Source organism: Anabrus simplex, chromosome 5, assembly GCF_040414725.1.
Source record: "Anabrus simplex isolate iqAnaSimp1 chromosome 5, ASM4041472v1, whole genome shotgun sequence".
Classification (NCBI taxonomy): domain Eukaryota; kingdom Metazoa; phylum Arthropoda; class Insecta; order Orthoptera; family Tettigoniidae; genus Anabrus; species Anabrus simplex.
This window is the reverse complement of record NC_090269.1, coordinates 119,269,226-119,276,626: the sequence shown is the minus strand read 5'-3', so window position 1 is coordinate 119,276,626 and position 7,401 is coordinate 119,269,226. Positions and strand designations below refer to the sequence as shown.

At 39.0% G+C, this 7,401-nt stretch overlaps 1 non-coding gene across 1 annotated transcript; it reads left to right on the top strand.

Moving 5' to 3' along the window:
* Positions 1-1,260: 1,260 nt before the first annotated feature.
* TRNAR-ACG (transfer RNA arginine (anticodon ACG)) lies at positions 1,261-1,333 on the top strand. Its single transcript has one exon. It is a non-coding gene; the product is annotated as a tRNA-Arg (tRNA).
* Positions 1,334-7,401: the final 6,068 nt, after the last annotated feature.

Below are 7,401 nucleotides of genomic sequence, written 5' to 3'. Positions count from 1 at the left end.
GCATTCAATTGTAAATTTCAGTATAATACCGTAGCGAAGCACGGGTATCTTGCTAGTATATATATATAACGCCGTTTTCTTCGTTGGTATCAGGTGTAAACGAAGAGAGTTATATAAGCGTTGGAAATTATCCCTCTTTTCGTAAACCTTTTAGAATCGTTAGTGGGTTCAAGTTTCTAAAAATGTCAGAAAGTACAGAAAAGCACTTTATACATTAGATTTAGAATTAGCAGTTTTTATTTTCAAGCTAACATAAATATTCTTTCTTCAGGGTTGGTTTTTCCCTCGGACTCAGCGAGGGATCCCACCTCTACCGCCTCAAGGGCAGTGTCGTGGAGCGTGAGACATTGGGTCTGGGAATACAACTGGGGAGTATGACCAGTACTCGCCCAGGCGGCAGTGTCCTGGAGCGTGAGACATTGGGTCTGGGAATACAACTGGGGAGGATGACCAGTACCTCGTCCAGGTGGCCTCACCTGCTATGTTGAACAGGAGGATGAGAAGATAGACAAGGAAGAGGGCCGCGGCATTAAGTTAGGTACCATCCCGTCATTTGCCTGGAGGAGAAGTGGGAAACCACGGAAAACCACTTCCATGATGGCTGAGGTGGGAATCGAACCCACCTCTACTCAGGCTGAGTTCCAGCCCTCTTACCACTTTTCAAATTTCGTGGCAGAGCCGGGAATCGACCGCGGGCCTCCGGGGGTGGCAGCTAATCACACTAACCACTACAGTACACCACAGAGGCAGACAATCTAACATAAATATTATCGTAGAAAAGTAAAATACTTTCGATTTCCGTGCAAACTCCCAGCCTGCAACTTTATTCGTGAAGAGCTAGATGGCTAGATTCTAAATATGGAGTTTGGTTTAAACATGTCCGACGATACTCTCGTTATACTAAGAAGCCAAAACGAGAGAAATGCCACATGCTAGCTTAACAATTATATTGGTACGACGATAAGAAGTCAGTTAAACAGTTAAACATCTGGACTATTATAAATATCTTAAATTCCACTGAATGAGGTGGTGTGGCAAAGCAGTTGGCGACTAGGAGCTGCTCGAGAGGGAGTCGTTATACGAGTAATGTGCTGCAGTGTGACCACAAAAACGGCCCCAGGCAGTGTAGGCCACTACTTATTGCATCATAAGTAATAAGCATTCCCCTCCAATCTTAAAAGTACTACCAATTTCACAATATTCGTGCATATAAATTAAATTTTCTAGTTACAACATTCTACCTTTCTTTCGTTCACAAAAGGCCCTGTGGCGCAACGGATAACGCGTCTGACTACGGATCAGAAGATTCCAGGTTCGAATCCTGGCAGGGTCGAAATTCTTTATTTGACACTTGTAGTTGCCAGAATACTGTTGTATCACTGTTCACAACAGCGGTGTCTAAAAATAGTTATAAATATAACGCGCTGTGTGCATCGATATTAGAATTTTACAATAGAGCCGCAGGCAACTAATTAGCCATCTGTAAAGTTTGAAAAAGAACTCCCGTCTCTTTGGGTGAATTTCTCCCGTATTTTTTCGTCAAGTAAAATCATTCGGTTTCATTCATTTACATTTTGCTCACACAGTCAAAATTCGCTTAAGGGTTCGAGAGCAGACGCAATTGATTCTATATCAATTTTTTCTATCGATTATCTCGCTTATAAATGACCAACCAATAAGTTTAAGTCACCTTGTCCTTTGAACCAATGAAGGCTTTCTTTCTTTCTTTCTTTCTTTCTTTCTTTCTTTCTTTCTTTCTTTCTTTCTTTGTGTTGCTCAGCTAGTGGTGCTTTGTCGTGATTTGGTTTCAGTGGTTTTGGTTTTACTCTACAATACATCACCTGTGAGTCGTATAGGAGTGTACAATGCAATAATGGGCAGTGATGACGAAGCTAAAACGCCACCAAAAAAAAAAAAAAAAAAATGTGTACATATCTTTCGAAATGGGGAAGTGTATATTCCTAGATTAGACCTGCACAGTCTAAAAGCCGAGTACTCGATCTGCAAACGCGAGTTTAGCATCGCACATGGCGGCAACAACGACTGTATAGGCCTACAGCACATGAACACTGCAGGCAATAAATTAGTATTATTCATTCTGAAATGTTATATTGTCTTCTTCTTCTTTATCTGTTTACTCTCCAGGGTCGGTTTTTCTCTCGGACTCAGCGAGGGATCCCACCTATACCGCCTCAAGGGCAGTGTCCTGGAGCTTCAGAGCCTGGGTCGGGGGATACAACAGGTGAGGATGACCAGTACCTCGCCCAGGCGGCCTCACCTGCTATGCTGAACAGGGGCCTTGCGGGGGATGAGAAGATTGGAAGGGATAGACAAGGAAGAGGGAAGGAAGCGGCCATGGCCTAAAGTTAGGTACCATCCCGGTATTTGCCTGGAGAAGAAGTGGGAAACCACGGAAAACCACTTCCAGGATGGCTGAGGTGCAAATCGAACCCACCTCTACTCAGTTGACCTCCCGAGGCTGAGTGGACCCCGTTCCAGGCCTCGTACCACTTTTCAAATTTCGTGGCAGAGCCGGGAATCGAACCCGGGCCTCTGGCGGTGGTAGATAATCACACTAACCACTACACCACAGAGGCGGGCATATCGTGTTCTTCAGTGCGTAAATTGTTCGAATTACGTAAGTTGACCTTTCTAAGTTAACTTCTTGTGGTTTATTGTAGGTCAGGAAAACAAAGTAAAAGATGTCAGCACTTCGTCTAAGATTTCGACTTTCTTCAGTTCTCCCTACCTTAGCAGAGGCCTAAATAATGATGTAAAAACTATTGCTGCTGAACTCTAATTAGTTTACCATACAGTACGAGACAGTCTCCGCTACAGGAGCAGGGACTGTGTGATCCAACCTTCAAAAAATGTGTTCAGCGAATCGGATGTGTCCAAAAAAAAAATCTGTTGTGGACGAACAAAGGTTGAATTGATTGTAAAGAACGTGTTAGCCCCAGGAAGTAAAAATGAATTTTAGTATTAAATTACCCCCATAAAGTGTATCACGTTCACCCCGTAACTCATCGATTCCCTTTTCGTGCCTGTCCAAAGTACTTGCAGTATGTGCGCCTTTACCTTCCATGTGGCTTCGGATGATATCGTCTTCCTTGCGACACTCACCCCTCACCTCTTCGATGTGCGCCTTCAAATCTTCGCGGTCGACCAACCTCTGAGCTGAGAGCTCCTGCATTCTGGCCTTTAATTTCTCCTTAATTTCATTACGTTCTAGTAACGCATCATCCCTGAATCGATCAACCTTTGCATTGACACTAATAATACAAGAGTCTATATGCCCTTTCAATTCGTCCTTAGCGAAATGACACGCCTTCTGGACTTGGGTCATTTGGTCCCGTAATTCCTGTCCCAGTGAAATACTGGCGGCATGAACCTTGACTATTTGTTTCGTGAGTTTCATTTTATTGATTTCACACGCGGCCTGTACCATCTCGACTTTATTTTCTAACGAAATATTAGCGGCATGTATTTGTTCCGTCAGTTCCTGTCTAGTAGAAACACTAGCGGCATGAACTATAGACGTAAGTTCCTGTTTAGTAGAAACACTAGCGGCATGAACCTTGTCCACTTTATTTTCTAGCGCAACACTAGCGGTCTGCATTTGTTCCATATTTATAGCCAAAGCTCGCATTACATCTTCCAACGTGAGAGCTTTCACCTCTCCCTGTCCTTCTAACTGTTCACCTTGGGGACGCTCCCCACCTTCGTCTGACATTATATCAAATGAGAAAAGAGGGCCGATCAGCCTCTCATCCTATCGCACACGATTACGACAATTTTGGGTCTAGGCCCTATCATACGGTTATATCCTCGTTAATATTTTCTATAATTTTTAAATTTCCAAATTCAAAACCAAAACAATATTTTTCGCTTTTACATAGTGAATTTCTTAGATGAAGTATTTCAAATTTGTATATTAATTGCCCTCACGTGCTTATTATGCCTGAAATTCATCAGTCACTCCAGACTATGACAACAACAACAACAACAATCGATAATACAACAATGAAAAACTGAAGTGTCCTGTCTTGAAATAATTTAAATTTAACTTACACAGTTCCATTATCCTTTTATTAATACTTGAATCTGGTGCTCAGTCACATTTTTACCAAATACAGTATTCCTAATAAATTTTGCCTATATAAATTCCTGCCCATGGATAGTTACATTTATGTGGAGTCTCATTAAATCATAGTAAAATTTTAATTTCATAGAAAGGGATTTATTAAATTAATGAGCCTTTATAGCAATGAACTACTATTGTATAATTATCAAGTCTAGCCCCGTTCGAAACTAACCTTACTTTAACATGACACATCTAATGTAACTCCACAATTTAGCTTAACCGTGATGCGGTCAAATTTGTATTAAATATCCCGATTGGGTTTACATTTAAGTTAAACAACTGGGCCTATCTATAATGCAATCGGACACTGAGTTGGTCGCTCATGATATCGTCGCTAATACAACAAAGTTCTTTTTTTTATGCGTCAAAAATAGTCACACGTTGCTCAAGCTTGATGCAATCGGCCTTTTACGTTGGGCGCCATGATGCACCCGCTCACCTCCTGAGTCCCAGACTAGCCTTAATCTCGGGGGTGATCAGTTCGTATAAGACGTTAAAAAATTATAATCAAAAAAGAAAAAAATAGAAATATATATAGGCGCACCAAATGAACACAGGGATGAACGGGGCATGCAAATTAAGGTAACGGGGGACGGCTCGATCATGGATACAAATTATAGACTCCACAATAGGACTGGGAAGTGACAACCTATTTGGTGAATTCGCCCCATTGCTTACTGGGGATCGAATCCACATCCGTATGAGTGGACGTTTCACCGCTGGATATCTTCTTTCGGAGACGAAGGCATGAGAGTAACTATTTACTGTCATCTCCCTGTTCCGTTGGACATGAGTCACTTCCGGTATGTACATTCTGGTGAGCCGGACCTCCACCGTGGAAATGTTATCGTATTTAAAACGGGAATTTATAGTACGGACAAACTCTAGCCTATATTTCCAGGTTCACAAACATGCCAGGTATAGCTCATTAACTCAAAGCTTATCTCAATATTTACTTTTGTCAATACGACAAGACGTACGGAAAGGTTCATTACTATGCTCTGACAATGTGCCGTCCGTGGGTTGTTTCGCATCTACCGCTAACAATCTCCCCCGTGGAAACCCAACATCTGGTTCCGACCAGTTCGACACAAGACGACTGTCCCTATCATATCTTCCTATGATTATTAAATAATATCATTATCATTCTTTATCAGATCATTATCATATTCTTTGATTACCATCAATTATTTTATTACTATCATTAATTTCAATTATAATCTTATATTTGATTATTATCATTTGTCATCCGGGATGATTATATGCCAACCCTTGCCGAGGTTTCAAACGAAGGGTCGTCCTTCATCGTAATTTATCCACACAAGTTAATGATCAGTTTCATAATACATTATTATTATTATTATTATTATTATTATTATTATTATTATTATTATTATTATTATTATTATTATTATTATTATAATATTCGTAACACTGAATCATCGTCCATTAAATATCTTAATTTCCTTTCATCATAATTATTATTCTCAAAATACTATTTCAAGTTCTTTTTCTCCTGATTCTTCAACGTTTTATTATTATTATTATTATTATTATTATTATTATTATTATTATTATTATTATTATTATTATTATTATTTATTTATTTATTTTTTATCAGTGCAGAGTATCATTATCGCATCACTTATTCTTCATGGATTTAATATTTTACATTGATCTCACCATAATTATTCTCAAATTAATCTTAATAAATTCTTCCTATTATTCCTCTTCATATTATTATTATTATTATTATTATTATTATTATTATTATTATTATTATTATTATTATTATTATGGTAACTTAATTTCACGTGTTACACTACCGTTAGCGATATTTATGGTTAATGCACAAGCTTTTACAATGTCGGTCTACTTTGGCACTAAGCACATGATTTAAGACAAGATTCACTTGGATTATTATTATTAGTAAAAATGGAATGTTTTACATTTTAATTTCCACTCTTTAGAATTCAGTCACATATGTTAAATCCCGTTCTGAACCACCAAGATCTGCTTTATACCGGTCGGGACAACACGGTATTCGGGACCGCACCTTCAGTTTCGTACTGCCGTTAATTTTATGGGGACACATGTCCTCCCAAGACACATCTCACAAACTATGGCACATCGCGGCTGGGCAAATACCTCCAATGCCGGCGATCGCTAAACTATTCCTTCCAATTCATTTGAAATCCATCTTTTTTTTCATTGGAACTCTTCAAACATTTAATTCGTAAATTAATCCTCGGTGCGTGGATTCTGCCACTCAGAACACCGGAATCGGCATTTTATATCATCTTAGACCTTGAGATTCATCTATTTCATCATTACAAACAGTACGGCTCAATTTTACTTCATGCCGGATTTTCGTCCCTCATGACTTCCAACTCTAAATATGGGCTCAAACCACTCTGGGCTTCCAACATATCGTGACAATTCTATTCACGTGCCTCTATCGCTTTCAAACAAATTTTAATTGTTAAGATAAAGTCCAAAAACGTGAAATCAACAATTTACGTAAAATCAAACTTACTGCCCGAATTAAATTCTTTAACGCTACATGTCATCTCCACATTGATTATTATTCGCACTAGCCAACTCACGAAGCACTGTCATTATTATTATACTTTAACCTCCAAACGCACAAAAATCTTATCACTATTATTATTATTAATAATAATTTACTTTCCTTTGCCAACTCACAAACATTATCATTATCTCTCACTAGCAAACACACCAAGAAATATTATTATTATTACTATTATTATTATTATTATTATTATTACCATGGTTTGGTGGATTAGCAGAGGTGAAAGAAGGTGCGGGGGTGAACAGGTCTCAAAATACGAAATTAAAGTTAAGATAAAATTTAACAAGGTTATAGTTTCTTTTCAAGATTAAGAAATAACAAATAGAACAGGTACTCAGTAGCCGAAACACAATTCGAAAATGTACAATTACAGTGATTACAGGATTTGGGCTCCGAGAGCCAGACACACAATTCTTGAGCTATAAGCCCAACCTTACGATATACAGAATTCAACAAAGGGGCAGAAGACCCCACTCATGCCTAGGAGCACTTGCTCCTCTTTACACGGTAAAGCCTCCTCGAGGCATACAACAACTCAATTTTCAAGAAAGAGCCACTCGCTCTCAAAATTTAAGCCTATCAAAGGCCACACCAAACTCCACATTCAAGTTGTCCTCCAAGGACATGAAAACAGGGGTAAAAATACCCAACCTACTGAGGCCTA